Source organism: Myotis daubentonii, chromosome 11 (assembly GCF_963259705.1).
Source record: "Myotis daubentonii chromosome 11, mMyoDau2.1, whole genome shotgun sequence".
NCBI lineage: Eukaryota > Metazoa > Chordata > Mammalia > Chiroptera > Vespertilionidae > Myotis > Myotis daubentonii.
Window position 1 is genome coordinate 14,529,264 of NC_081850.1, and position 14,536 is coordinate 14,543,799.

The 14,536-nt window shown below is 45.8% G+C and overlaps 1 protein-coding gene across 1 annotated transcript in view; it reads left to right on the forward strand.

Annotated features, from left to right (window-relative positions):
* The first annotated feature begins 10,611 nt into the window (after positions 1 to 10,611).
* The window catches only part of MOB3B (MOB kinase activator 3B), a 184,518-nt gene continuing 180,593 nt past the window's right edge, over positions 10,612 to 14,536 (forward strand). Inside the window, exon 1 of the mRNA XM_059656508.1 lies at positions 10,612 to 10,885. The gene's annotated coding sequence lies outside the window, so the exon portion shown is untranslated. The remainder of the gene's footprint in view (positions 10,886 to 14,536) is intronic.

The following is a 14,536-nucleotide window of genomic DNA, read 5'->3' on the forward strand; positions in this document are numbered from 1 at the left end:
AAAGCATTCCAGACTTCAAGCTCCATAAGGCGAGGACCATGTCTGTGCACTAGCTTACACATAATTGCCTGGCATGCCATGTTTATTAAATATATGTTCAATTCCCCTCTATTCAGGGCTCTCGTAGGTTTCTGTGATCATAGTCCTAGCATACCACTTAACTCTATGCATCATCATTATGGGTTGCTTGTGTCTCATGGCACTCTGAGCTTCAAAAGGCTGGTTCTTGTGTTACAATCATTGCATCCCCAGCTCCCACCACAGTGCCTGCCATAAAACAAGAACTCAGGAAGTTCTGAAAGGATGGATAGTCTCTGGTTTAAAATTTCCCCAGATTCTGAAGCAAGGGGATTATGGACCCCTTTGACAATACATGATGTTATCCCAATCATACCACTGACTTGTAGGTATATGTTTATGGGTGGTGGGTCTATAGCCATGTTCAGATTCTCAAAGGGGTGAATGATTCCCCCAAAAGGTAAGAATCTATGTCCTAAAGAGTTATTAAACAGCAACAACAACCCGTGAGGTGAAGTGTTTATGAGGTAGTTTGATGAATCAGCCCATTTGACCCAGATAAGGAAGTGTGTTTGTGTCTCCAGCCCGACCTCTGACCTCCAGCGTCTCCCTGCTGCTGGACTGGTCATTTCCCACTGGGCCGCAGTGAGTGTTTGTCCTGGATGAATGTCCCTTTGTGGTGGCCCCGCCCACACACCTGTAGGAGGAGTTTGAGGCTCATTTGCATGGCCTTCTGGGCTCTAGAAGCATTGAGGATTCCAGCCCTGGGACCAGCAGGACAGTGTTTTAACTAACCCGGGAGCAAAGGTTTTTCTGTCCAAATTGAAAACCTGTGGTCCAGTTTGGCTGGATATCCTCTGGCTTCCATCAACACACATGGCATTTTTTGCTGGCCTAGACCCACACGAACAAGAAGACGAGCGCTTCTCTAAGAAGCTAAAAAAAAAAAAACCACCCACATTTTTAAAATAACTTGAGCAAATTAATTCATTCTGGTGCAAGCAACCCAGCTACATAAAATAAACTTCTTCAGAGTTTCACAATAGCAGGTCCTGAACATGTAAACAACCCCAGGTCCACATGAGCCGCTTGGCTGAACAGAAAGAGTCCCTGGCCCAAATTCTGCTGAAATGAAGAGCACCTTATAAAGCTAAGAGTCAATCAATGACTGTCATGTGAGAACAAGATGGGGGGAGGGGGTGCAGGACAACCCAACCCAAGGACAGTGAGATAGTCCCTTGACTAGATACTCAAAATCCTGGCTTTCCAGACCAAACTAGGATGATGAGGGACGGGAGACTACAGCCCATGCCTCAAGCCCGTGCTGAGACCCTACCAATCCCCTTCTTCCCTGGGGAAAGCCAGAGTCTACGCCAGAGGAAGCCCCTGCAGGTTCTTCCATGTGTTCTGTTGACAAGATAATGGTGTCATTGAAACCGTAATAACATTTTTGGCCAAAGGAGCCCTATTATAGTAACTTTATAACTAGCCCTTGTTTTTGTTTTTTGTTTTTTAGCACAATAAAATGTTCTCTCTTATGAGGCTCAGGATGTTCTAGTGAACTTATGCTGTGCTTATCTGTGTACTAAAATAGTACTTGCTATAAATAGTAAACACAGTGATGATCATTTCATCTTTGTCTAGTTCCCCTTCAAAACAAAGTATGTTCTCTTTCCTTAGTAGGACTCAGGTCCTCTCTCTGTGGGGAGCACTGTGCTAGAATCCATAACTTAAAATGGACAGGATTTGGAGAAATTCAGAGAGTGGGCACATAAAACATTTTTAAATCAAGAAAATAACATCTTATGGAAAAGCGTGAAAGAACTTGCTATTATTTATCTCAGAGACGTGGGAAATGTTGGGGTAAACCTCAATATTATGTTTCAGGTATACAAAGGACCGTGGTCAGATTAGCAGCATTTATTGAGCCATGGCTATGTGCCAGGTGATTTACGAGCAAATTCTCATTTGACCCTCAGAACAAAGTTGTAAAGCAAATATCCCATGATCCATGAAGAGGACACTGAAGCATACGTTCAATGACTGTCCAAATGTGATGAACATTTTTCACAACTATCCTGCTTTCTTTCTCTCTTTGCTCACCTGGAAATTGGATTGTACTTTCTCTTTCAGTGGAATTTAGGCATGACTCCATGATTCTCTTTAGCCAAAGACATTTGAGCAAATGACGTGTGTCGCTTTCAAAAGGAAGGTTAGAAGGGAACCCTCATTCATTGCTGGTGGGAATGTAGACTGGTACAGCCACTATGGAAAGCAGTCTGGCGATTCCTCAAAAAATTAAAAATAGAGCTACCATATGACCCAACAATCCCACTCTTTGGTATATACCCCAAAAACTTGAAATCATTTATACACAAAGAAATATGCACCCCTATGTTCATTGAAGCATTATTCACGGTGGCCAAGAGTTGGAAACAGCCAAAGTGCCCTGCGATAGAGGATGGGTAAAGAAGATGTGGTACATATACACAATGGAATACTATACGGCCATAAGAAAGGATGAAATAGCATCATTTACAGCAACGTGGATGGACCTTGAGAACATTATGCAAAGTGAAATAAGTCAAACAGTAAAAGCTAAGACCTATATGATTTAACTCACATGTGGGATATAAAACAAACTTATGAACACAAACAGCAGTGTGGTGGTTGCCAGAGGGAGGGGGGTGGGGGAAGAAGGGGGTCCTAATGTGAGGTGACAGGAGAAGATTTGGCTTTGGGTGGTGGGCACATGGTCCTATACACAGATTTTGTAACTTAGAAATCCACACATGAAACCTATATGTTCATGTTGAGTAATGTCACTCCAATACAATTAAAAAATAGAATGTTTATTAAAAAAAAGAATTCAACAAAATCTCCAAAATCAAAAGGAAGGTTAGAGAGCCAATGTGAGCTTTGTCTCTGTCTCCTTTTCACTCTGCCACCTTGGCAGCGCCCAGGAATGGCTGCTCCACAGCCTCCATCCTGCAGGGGGAGTTACAGGAGCAGAGCCCCTGCCCACCCCATCAACTTAAGATGAGACATTAATCTTTGTTTTAAGTTTTAAGCTTTGAGATTTGAAGCTTTAACTTGGAAGTTTTGAAACCTCAGCTCTAACCAACTGAATTTGGGGGGTTGTTTCTGTAGCAAAACCTGACTGACGGACCAACTCACCCAGCTGAACTTGACCTGCTCTGTTGCCCATGACTTACTCCTAACTAACAAGCTGTGCTGCCTTCCAGGCCCAGAATGATGGCTACGCACCTTCTACGGAGTTTAAGGAGCAGGAAAAATAGGTATTATCAGCAGAGATAGGAATGGCAATTCCCCAGGGGGCAGTCGAGACTGATGGATAGAAAAGTGAGGAAGATCAAGGGAACTTCCATTGAAGATTTACTCAGAAAAGAACAAAACAGTTAATGTTCTGATGCATTTCCTCCCGGGCATGTTTACTGAACACTTTGCATGTATTTCCTCAAAGAGACTTCTACTTAAGTGAAAATTCCTTAATAGAGTTTGTGGCTTGGAATTGTTTTCTCTGTTTCAAGGTCTCTCTCTGGTTTAGTCTGAGCATATTTGCTTACAGGCCTCACCACAATAACCTTCTTCCCTCCTATTCAGCACACAAGATGTTCTTTATTTCCAGTCCACCCAGAACCCGATGATCTTGCTTTGGATTCCCCCCAAATCAGAGCCTGAGACAAGAATGTGAGTGCAGTTAGTTTATTTGGGAGGTGACTCTGGGCAGCAGGAGTCAGAGCAGGCCGACTGGAACAATAAGAAGGAAAAGCCAATCTGAGGATGAACTGACGACCGGCCACTTCAGGCGTGGGTCTGTAAGACACATCCAGAATCCTCCCATGACTGTCCACCTCAAGGACAAGAGGGTAGAGCGTTTACTCATCGGCCCTCATTCCCATTGGTTATCCCTGGGGCCTTCGTCCTCCCTGCGTACAGACACTGCTGTTCCTGGGCGGAGCGGGCTCCTGCAGCTGTGGGAACAGCCTCAAGGGGCACCGTGAGCGCACACCTGGTGTATGCTAGAGATCTGGGAAACCAGCCACTGTGGATGCAGTGGAACCAGAGATGTGACGAGGGACACCCAGGATGTCTACCAAACCCTATCCCTGAACTCTAACCTCAGTTCTTACAGGGCTGATGGATGCAAGGTGATACAACGTTGGGTCTAAGAGCGCCAAAGAAGGCCTGCGTGAGCCCTGGGCAAGTTTCGTAATGTCTGTGAGAATTGGATGAGCTGATAGCCAGCACAGCTCCTAGCGCATAATAAGCGCTCGGTAAGCGTGAGTTCCCAGCCCTCCCTCTCCTGCGGACATTCCTGAGCTGTGTTACATGGAGGCCAATGGTCCCGAGGGACCTTCCAGCTCTCACCCCATGCGTCCCTTTTGGCTTCTGGTGCTGACTGTCCACTATTTAAGCAGCAACTTTAAATGAAAACCTGGCTTAGCATCTGCTGAGATAAACAGAAAACACAGGGAAGCAGAAAGACAAGGGAAGGGAATGAAAGTATGATTCAATTTTATTTAAAAAAACGAGAATTGTTCTTTTGGGACATTGGGCAGAAATCTTGATGAGCTGCCTAGCTGTCCCCAAGCCCCTTTGGGACAAAGTAACAAAGGAAGGGAGGAAAAGAAAGGAAGAGGGGCTAGAGGGAGGGAGGGAGAGAGGAAGGCGAGAATAAATAGAAGGAAGGAAGGGAATTATCCATTCATCTCTGGAGACTGTTGAGCATTAAGCAATAAGACTTGGGGGGAAGTTTTAACAAACTTTTCTAAAAACCTTCAGGGAGATATTTTTTCCCTCAGAAAAGCAGCATCAGGGTTGCTCAATACCCAGGGCAAGTCTCTTTCATTTTACTGGACATGAAACTCTATCACATTTGAGACTGGCTAGAGGCCATTTAGAAATTCGATAGTTATTCCACCCCAGGGGCTTTCCAAACGGTGCAGTGGCCTCTTCGGAGGAAATTAATATTGAGCAGTGTATCACATCTCATTGGGATCTTGAGAAAATAGGGTCCTGAGTAGGTAACGCAGCTGGAGGCTAAGGGTAGGTCAGGATGAGGGATACCCTCACGTTTGTGCCTTGCCTTCACTGTGATGTGAAAAGAAAAGCCTTGTTCACCTTTATGCCAGGAAGGCAAGGGGTGGTTTGGAGAGGCTCCCCATTCATCAACAGCCCCCTCCAGCCCGACAGTAGGAAAACTGACTTCTCCATTTCTTTCCATAGACCCTCCAGGTTAGCTCAGGAGGCACCAAAGATGTTCCTTGGTTTGCCGTTCAGGGCCGCTGGGAGTTAACGACAGACTGCTTGGCTTTGGAGGGGGCCCCATGGATCACAAAGGTGGTCAGGCTGTGTGCTTCCCGCTTCAGGAGAAAGTCCGATTGAGATCCCCATCATTTATTTTCCTGTTTGGAAGAGGGAGGGGACTGGGATCCAGCCGGAACACCCGTGACGCCCACTCTCTGACCTGTCCTCCACGGTCTGAGTTTCCCATTTGAGAAAGGTGATGCAGGCTCCCTCTGGAACTGATTTGGGGATCTGGGCTGTGATGTCTCCAGATGAGACGACCTTTCACTGTCCTTCACCTGGAAAGCGACCCTCCTGGGTCACCCCTAAGCTGAGCTGTTTTATGGTGAGACAATTCCTCTCCATCATTGAGAATACTGAGGCTGGCCACACGTGTGTCACACCTGGCTTGTGTCAGGCCTGAGCAACAACATCAGGCTCACCTCCTGAGAAGAGTGGCTTATTAAAGAATCAAGCGATTAAAGAAAACAACCCACAGTCTGGGAGGGAGATCTGAAGGGAACTTGGGTCCCCAGGAAAAATACGAATGGATCCTCAGAACAGAAGGAAGCTCACAGTCTCATTTCAATAAAATTAATTAAAAAAAATAACTTGGGAGAGAAAGTTCGACTTTATTCTTACAGAATTGAAGCAGATTAATGTCCATTAGGGCTCCAAGCAGCACTGGCTTGCTCAGCTGCACGGACACAACTTTGAAGAGTGTCGTGGGTTCTGCCCAGCCCGCAAACCCTGTCACCATGCTCAGTTCCTCCTCAAAGCGGGACTGACGTAATGTGGGTTTCAGAGAAAATGCCTAGTGTCATAAATGTTAAGAATTATGCCTGCCCTTGCTGGTTTGGCTCAGTGGATAGAGTGTTGGCCTGTGGACTGAAGGGTCCCAGGTTCAACTCCGGTCATGTGCCATGCCTGGGTTGCGGGCTCGATCCCCAGTGGGGAGTGTGCAGGAGGCAACCAGTCGGTGATTCTCTCTCATCATTGATGTTTCTCTCTCTCTCTCTCTCCCTCTCCCTTCCTCTCTGAAATCAATAAAAACATATTTAAAAAAAAGAATTATGCCTGCAGAAAACATGCTTTCATATAACATGGATTCTGTAATGGTTTGAAATGTCTTAAAAAGAGATACACACACACACACACACATATATATATACACACACACATATATATATGACACATATATATGTCTAAAGATACTTCTATACATGTTTTATATATACAGTATAGATATGTTTATTTTATATATCTATATCTTTTGCTTGAATTGCCATTATTTCAGTGCCTAGGGGGAACCATGCACATTCATTTCCAGAACCCAAAGATTTCCAATAAAGCATTGAGACAATCTCTGCAGCCTTCTGACTAGTCAGGGTTTTGAAAACAAAATCAAAGGAAGGAGAAAATGTGCCTTCTCTTAGAAAAGCTGTTAGGTAGACACTTAGGTTTGTGAGCTCACTGGTTAGGGTGAAAGGAAGGGCCCTGCTGTCTGTTAGTGAGCTGCCCCCAACCAGTTCAGTTAGCACTCCGTGACACTGGGCAATCAGCCGAGTCAGAATGAAGAGGAGTGCCCTCCCACCAGGCCCAATTTGAATAGCCCTTGAACTCTGAGCACTACTCCCCAGAAGCAAGCATGTCACATTCGTGGCCCAGCCAATATAATGGTATGTAAGAAACGTTTCAATAAAAATTTCATAACTTAATTTTTACAATATCCTGTTATATGCAATTATTAGTAACAGACTACATATCAGTTCGCTGATGACTGATTACTATAATCGTGTTGCATTCATTTCCCTTACGTGTCTTACACGCAGGCGCACCATTTCTCTCCACTAATACTAGCAGCGAATACTTTAGCAGCTGATGGCCATGTCATTAGTCTTGTACTGAGTTGTTTGGTGTGCGCAACAGGAAATATTTTGCTTTCGGAGAACAGGAAAAATAGGTTTATTTGCGTTAGGCTTATTAATTTGTGCAGTTATTCAGTGTCTGGTGAGTTAATGTTCAAGAAAAAATATTAATTTTTATTAAAATGTTCTATTATTTTATGTTAATGATGACTCATGAATTTCAGCCCTTTGTATTCAGCATGTCTCTATCAAAATAAACCTACATTTCTATGAAAATTGAAGCTTTTGTTTTTTTGCAGCCCACATAAACTTAAACCTTCTTTATTTGGCCCATGTTAGCCTTTGAGTTTGACATGCTTGCTCCAGAGCATTATAACTATGGGTCTGCTTGTCAGTGACTGCAAACATGCCTTTCCACTTTTACTCCATTGCAATCTGTTATGATGTTGCCATGGTGACCCCCTTCTGATTCTGATATCCCTTTGCTCTTTGGTAGCCTCTCAGAGGAAGCTGTAATGAGGCAGTTTGGCAACAGAATCTTTCTGGGGTTTTTCTTACACACCATTGAAGCCCCGCATGGCTTTTCTTACAGGAAATATATAAACCATTTGAAATTGATGAGAAGTAATTTGCACTGACTTGGGCAGAGATGGTGAATGTTATTCATTGTACATCAAACTACCCAGAAATATTCTCTTTTTGTTCCCAATTCCAGGAAATGGTATCCTAAGGGACAGTGAGGCTTCTGAATTCAGTGTGGAATGTAAGATGTGCTGGGTTCTGGTTTTTTTTGTGTGTGTTTTTTTCTTTTTTTCTTTCTTTCCTTTTTTTTTTTTTTTTTTTTTTTTGCCTTCATGAGGGTGTTGTGAGATGTGCTGCAATGAAAAAGACCTGGTGTTTCTTGAGCGTTTACCATGTGACAGGCAAGTGCTAAGCAGCTTACATGCATTCAGCTACCTATGTGACTATCCCCATTGCAGAAGATGAGGTAGCTGAGACCTGGAGACGTTAGGCACCGCTGGCATGAGCCTTTCTGACCCTGAGGCCCTTTCTCTTAACCGCCATGCACCTTGTCTGTCTGCAATGCATCTTCCAGGTGCTGCTGGTTCTGCTATTTTCCCTAGAAGAGCTTGGAAGGGAGATTCCAATAGGTCCTTGGATATATTTCATAGGAATCTGGAAAGGACCGTCTGAAGCAGCCTAAAAGCTGACAGCTTTGAGTTGGACACATGCACGGTTGTGCCTTTCCCACTTCTATACCAGGATGCACAGAGCACTAATAGTCACGAGACTCCGAATCCATGTCCCAATCTTACTAGTTGCATAATCTTGTGCAAGTCACTCAATCCTTCCTGCCTTACTCACTTCATCTCTGAAATGGAATGGTGGAAACCATTCCTGTCCAAAGGTCAGCGTAGCCCCGTTGTCTCAGTATCTATTTCTGATCTCTTTGTGAACTTTGTGAGTCTAAGTTATATGAGACTGTGTCCCGGACCCAGAATGAGGGTCCATGAGTGCCCTTCTATAATGTGCAGTCAGAGTTAGCAGCCTCTGAAAACATTTTGCCCAGCAAGAAGTTCACGCTTCTCATTACTCGTTGCCTTTTGAGTTACAGCTTCAGACATTACTTCGACAGTTCTCTCAGGTAGTTTTTCTCCATTAACATCTGTTCACAAGAATTATTAACTTTTCTTTGGAATCCTAGCCCTTATCCTCTAACGACAGGCCTGGTCCTCATACGAGGTAGACTCATCTTGATTTCCAGAACACATCTAGCACTTTTCTACCTTCCTGTGCCTTTACTCCAGTGGTTCTCTCTATCTGAAACACACTGTCTAACTCCAATGATGTTCACCATCTTTAAGCTCAGATGCGACATTCTCCCTGAAACTCCCTACAATCAACTTAATCCAGAATTAACCTTTCCCTCTATGCTCCACAGAAATCTATTACCCCCAATAGTCTTCTTCATATTATTGCTATGTGTGTATCTCATCATTTTTATTGGATTGTAAGCATCTTGAGGGCAAGACCCAGGGCTGCCCATGGCCACATGATAGGGATAGGGGAGCATCAGGGTTACAGCCATGGGCTTAAATCCCACTGCCAAGTCTAAAATCTGCTTACACAGCGTATTAGCTGCATGACCTTAAGTTAGTTACTTCAACTTTCTATTCTATAATTTTTTCACCTGGACCTGCCACATAGGATAGTTAGAATGAAAGGAAGGGCTCCGCTGTTTGTTAGTAAGCTGCCTTGTGAGAATTCAATGAGATGTTTCATGTAAAGTGCTTAGCAAGTACCTGGCATACTGTAGGTGCATAATAGTTGTTCACTATTTATAGTGCCTATGATAAGGTCTCCTCAATAATTATTTAATAAATGTTTATTGAGTGCTGTAGTAGTCTGCACAGGCTATTATAAAAAATATTCTGTAGACTGGGTGGCTTAAACAATAAACATTTGCCTCTCACAGTGCTAGAGGGGGGAAGACTAAGATCATGCTGGCTGCCAATTTGGTTCCTAGTGAGGATTCCCTTCCTGGCTTGTAGATTGCCACCTTCTCGCCGTGTCCGAGAGAGGGAGGGAGAGAGAGAGAGAGAGAGAGAGAGAGAGAGAGAAATCAATTTCCTTTTATCTTCTTGTAAGCCCAGTCATCTCATTATGACCCCCCCCCCCATCAGTTAATTTAACCCAAATTGCCTCCCAAAGGCCCCATCTCCAAATACCATCATATTGAGGAGTAGGGCTTCAACATACTAGTATGAATTTGGGTCAGTCCATAGACAGTACCTACACATTTGTTGAGCTAGTCTAGGGATAGAGCAAGAAACAAAACAGACTAAGATCCCTGTCTTGTGAAATTTATACTCTAATTGAAAGAGTAAGGCTGTGTGGCAAACAAAATCGTGGCCCCCAAAGATGTCCATACTCTTATCTCCATGGCCTGTGACTATGTTACATTCTGTGGCAAAGGGGGATTAGGCTGCAGGTGGAATTAAGGTTGCTAATCAGCTGGCCTCCACACAGGATGACAATCCTGGATTATTTGGAGGCCCCACTGTAATCACAAGAGCCCTTATAAGGAGAAGAGGGAAACAGAAAGATCAGACTGATGTCACATGGAAAGGATTCCACCCGCTGTTGATAGTTTTGAAGATAGAGAAAGGGGACTGTGAGTCAAGGAATGCAGGAGGGCTGTACACGCTGATAAAAACAAGGAAACCGATTCTCCCCTATAGACTTCAAAAGGAATGCAGCCCTGCCTGCACCTTGATGTTAGCCCTATGAGAACTGAGACTCTTAACCTTCTGAACTCTAAGATCATAAATTTCAATGGTTTTAAGCCACTAAGTTTGTTACAGCCGCCCTGGAAAGACAGGCAGTATATATATATCAGAAACCAGATGCAATAAATTATGTGCAGAAAATTGGAGCAGGGAATGCAGGTGGCAAGTGTTAGAAGGGTGATTGTAATTTTAGACAGAGTTGAAAGGGGAGGCCCCTGGTGACTTTTGAACAAATAGCTGAAGGAGGTGAGCTAGTCAGTCACAAAGTATCTGAGGAAAGAGTGTTCCTGGCTGAAGGCACAGCAAGTCTAAGGCCCTGCAGTGGGAGCTTACCTGGCATTTCGAGAAACCACAGGGGGCAGTGTGGATGTCCTGGAATTGTGACAAGGAAGGTGGTAAGTAACAAGGTCAGTGATAAAGGGATGCCTAGTTGTGTTGGTTTTACTCTGAGTAAGAAGCACCAAGAGGATTTTGAGAGCAGAGTGACCTAATGTAGCATAGATTTTAACGGAATCACACTGGCTTTTGTACTGGAAATAGACCATATGGGAGAGGGGAGAAGCCGGGGACTAGGTAGGAGGCTATAGGTATCTGTGGCTTAGACCAGGGTGGCGGCACGGTTGAAGGTAAAACCAACAACACTTGCTGACAGATGACAGGTGGAATAGAAAGGGAGAAAAGTTACACATGATTCTGTAATTTGGGCCCTTACGGGACTAGAAGGTGGAGTGGCCATTCACTGAGGGGAAAAGACAGCAGATGGAACTAGTTGGAGGTGGAGGATCAGTTCAGTTTGGGTGAACTTTGGTAGCTGAACTCCCTTCCCCATCCCTTCCCTTCAGCTTGCTTTTCTACAGAAGCAAGGAAGCGTACACATGAGGATTAGCAGCCAGAAATAAGCAGTATCTTGTTCAGTTCATGATGGAGTCAATGCAAGGTTCTGATAAGAGCTGGATTGGAGATTCAGATGTCACCCAGGATGTGTAGATGGAATGTTTGTGTCCTCACAAAATTCATGTGTGGAATCCTTACCGGAAGGTGGTCATATTTGGAGGTGGGACCTTTGGAAGGTCATAAGGACAGAGCTCTTATGAATGGGATTAGTGCTGGTATAAATGAGGCCCGAGAGAGCTTCCCGCCCCCTTCTATGTGGGGATTAGCAACACCGTGTGTCCTCACCGAATCTGCTATGCCTTGATCTTGGACTTCTCAGCCTCCAGAACCGTGAGAAATAAATTTCCCTTGTTTAAAAGCCGCCCAGTCTAGGGAGTTTTGTTACAGCAGCCTGAACAGACTACGACAGAGGACCAAGAAGGGCTTGGGTTTTAAACGCTGGCCTGTCCTCCTCCAGCCACCAGGTAACAGGCTGAGCAGCTGTACAGACTGGCTGAGAGCCGGGGCACCATTCATCACACTGACCCCACTCCCTGGTGAAAATTCTCCAGGAAATACCGAAGTTCCTCCCCATCACAGCGTCACCATTCCTCCCCAGGGAAGGAATGAGGGTGTGGAAGTGGGATAAAGGTTTCCTTTGCCCTCCAAGCAAGGTGAAAGAGAGACAGTTCCATTCGTGTTTGTGGTTAGACCCGGATGCCCTCTTCCCCCTGCGAGCCCTGCTCACCTACACCCTGGAGGGTGAACCTCTCTCCAACGGTAGAAGTTGGATCTCAATGTTCTGCCTTAGGTTCTGAGGCAAGAAACTTTGTTTTTTCCTCTCTTAGGGGCAGGATGGAAAAAATCACATAATGAGAATTCTTGAGCAAGCAACAGCCTCTTCCCAATCAGGGACTACTGAGTGACAGAGCGGGGCCGTTAAAGGTAACCTGCAATGATTAAGAGATGCTGCTTCTAATTGTTCTGGATGATGAAGTTCACTGATTGCTGTGAGGCTAAAAGATCCAAAGGAGCTTTAAGAGCTGCAACTGGGACTTGAGGCAGTTTGGAAATGAGATGGCATTACTCGGTGATGAACAGAGACATTGCTTGGTGGCTGGGTTTTTGTTTCTGTTTCCCACCCCCCTCATGTTTGAGTTTTATACTCACAATCTCCAATATCTTTGCATTGCCCAAAAGACACAGAATTACATGGAATCATTTAATCCAGGGTTAATATCATGAAATGATGACTATATTCTATCTAATAAAAGAGAAACATGGTAATTAGCGTACATCCGCTACCCTTCCCATTGGCTAATCAGGGCGATATGCAAATTAACTGCCAGCCAAGATGGCGGCCGGCAGCCAGGCAGCTTGAAACTAACATGAGGCTTGCTTGCTTCAGTGACGGAGGACTCCAACGTTCCCCGCCTGCCTTGCTGGCCTCTGAGTTTGCAGTTTGAAACATTGTTACAAATATAGAAGCTAAACAAAACCCCAGAAACCTCCTTTCAGCCCGCTGGGATCTCAGAGTTGGAGTTGATACAGTGTTTTGATAATAGAACACAAACAAACCAGATACCTGCTTTCAGCAGCAGAGGCCTCAGAGCTGGAGCCAGAGATAAAGCTGGCCCAGAATAAAAAAAGAAAAGAAAAAAAGGAGCAGTTGGGAGCTCCAGTCACCCGCAAGCCTGAAAACAGCCATCATCCCCTCACCCAGGCTGGCCAGGCACCCCAGTGGGGGCCCCCACCCTGAAGGGTATGTGACCAGCTGCAAACAGCCATCATACCCTCACCCAGACTGGCCAGGCACCCCAGCCTGATCCAGGACACCCTTCAGGGCAAACGAGCTGGCTCCCACCCATGCACCAGGCCTCTATCCTATATAGTAAAAGGGTAATATGCCTCCCAGCACCGGGATCAGCCCAAACCCCCTGATTGCCCTGCAGCTCTGTGTGTGTCAGGAGGCGGGGCCACAACCTCCCTATCCGCCCTGCTCTGTGACAGGGTGCGGCGCCCCAACCCCCCCACCCCCACGGGCCCTGCTCTGTGTGTGATGGGGTAGAGCCATAACCTCCCCATCGGCCCTGCCCTGAGTGTGACAGTGGCGGCGCCCCAACCCCCTGATCCGCCCTGCTCTGTGTGTGACAGAGGGCAGTGCCCCAACTCCCCTATCAGCCCTACTCTGTGAGTGACAGGGGGGAGCTCCCCAACCCCCTGATGGGCCCTGCTCTGTGCATGACAGGGGGGAGCTCCCCAACCCCCTGATGGGCCCTGCTCTGTGCGTGACAGGGTTTGGAGCCCCAACCCCCCTGATGGGCCCTGCTCTGTGCGTGACAGGGGGTGGCGCCACAGCCTCCGCATCAACCCTGCCTTGAGTGTGACAGCGGGCGGTGCCCCAACCCCCAATGGGCCCTACCCTGAGCATGACTGAGGGTGGCATCACAACCTCTCGATCCACCCTGCTCTGTGCATGACAGGGGGTGGTGCCCCAACTCTCCAGTCAGCCCTGCTCTGAGCCCAACCAGGGGCTGCACCTAGGGATTGGGCCTGCCCTCTGCCACCCGGGAACAGGCCTAAGCCAGCAGGTTGTTATCTCCCGAGGGGTCCCAGACTGTGAGAGGGCACGGGCCGGGCTGAGGGACCCCCCCTCCCCGCCGAGTGCACAAATTTTTGGGCCTCTAGTATTAAATATTTCTCGCAACACTAGAAAGAACTTGGTATTGCAAAACATGTGTGTGGTTTTAGAGGTTCTCATTCATAGTAGCGGAAACCACTTTGGGGGCGGGGGAAGGGATGCTTTCTATACATAATCCTAATTTCTATTTAACATATTTTCATAACTCTTTAAATTGTGTAGCAAGAATTGTAAACTGTAATACTTAGTTACCTGGTCAACTGTAATACTTGAGTCATAACGCTCAATCGGCGTGCATTAAGATGCAAACGTATGGGGATAGAGATGGGGAAGATGCATTCTTTTCTTCAGGAAGCTTACATTGAATGACTCCTACTATGAACGAAGAATACTTTTTATGCTTAGTTTACCCCGTACAAACACCCTGCAGGTAGACAGTGCTTTCCCCAATATACAGAGCGGAATACTGATGAAGATCACTCACATAGTGGCAGGTGGGGGTGGGCCTTCAAAGTCCATGTTCATTTCATTACTCC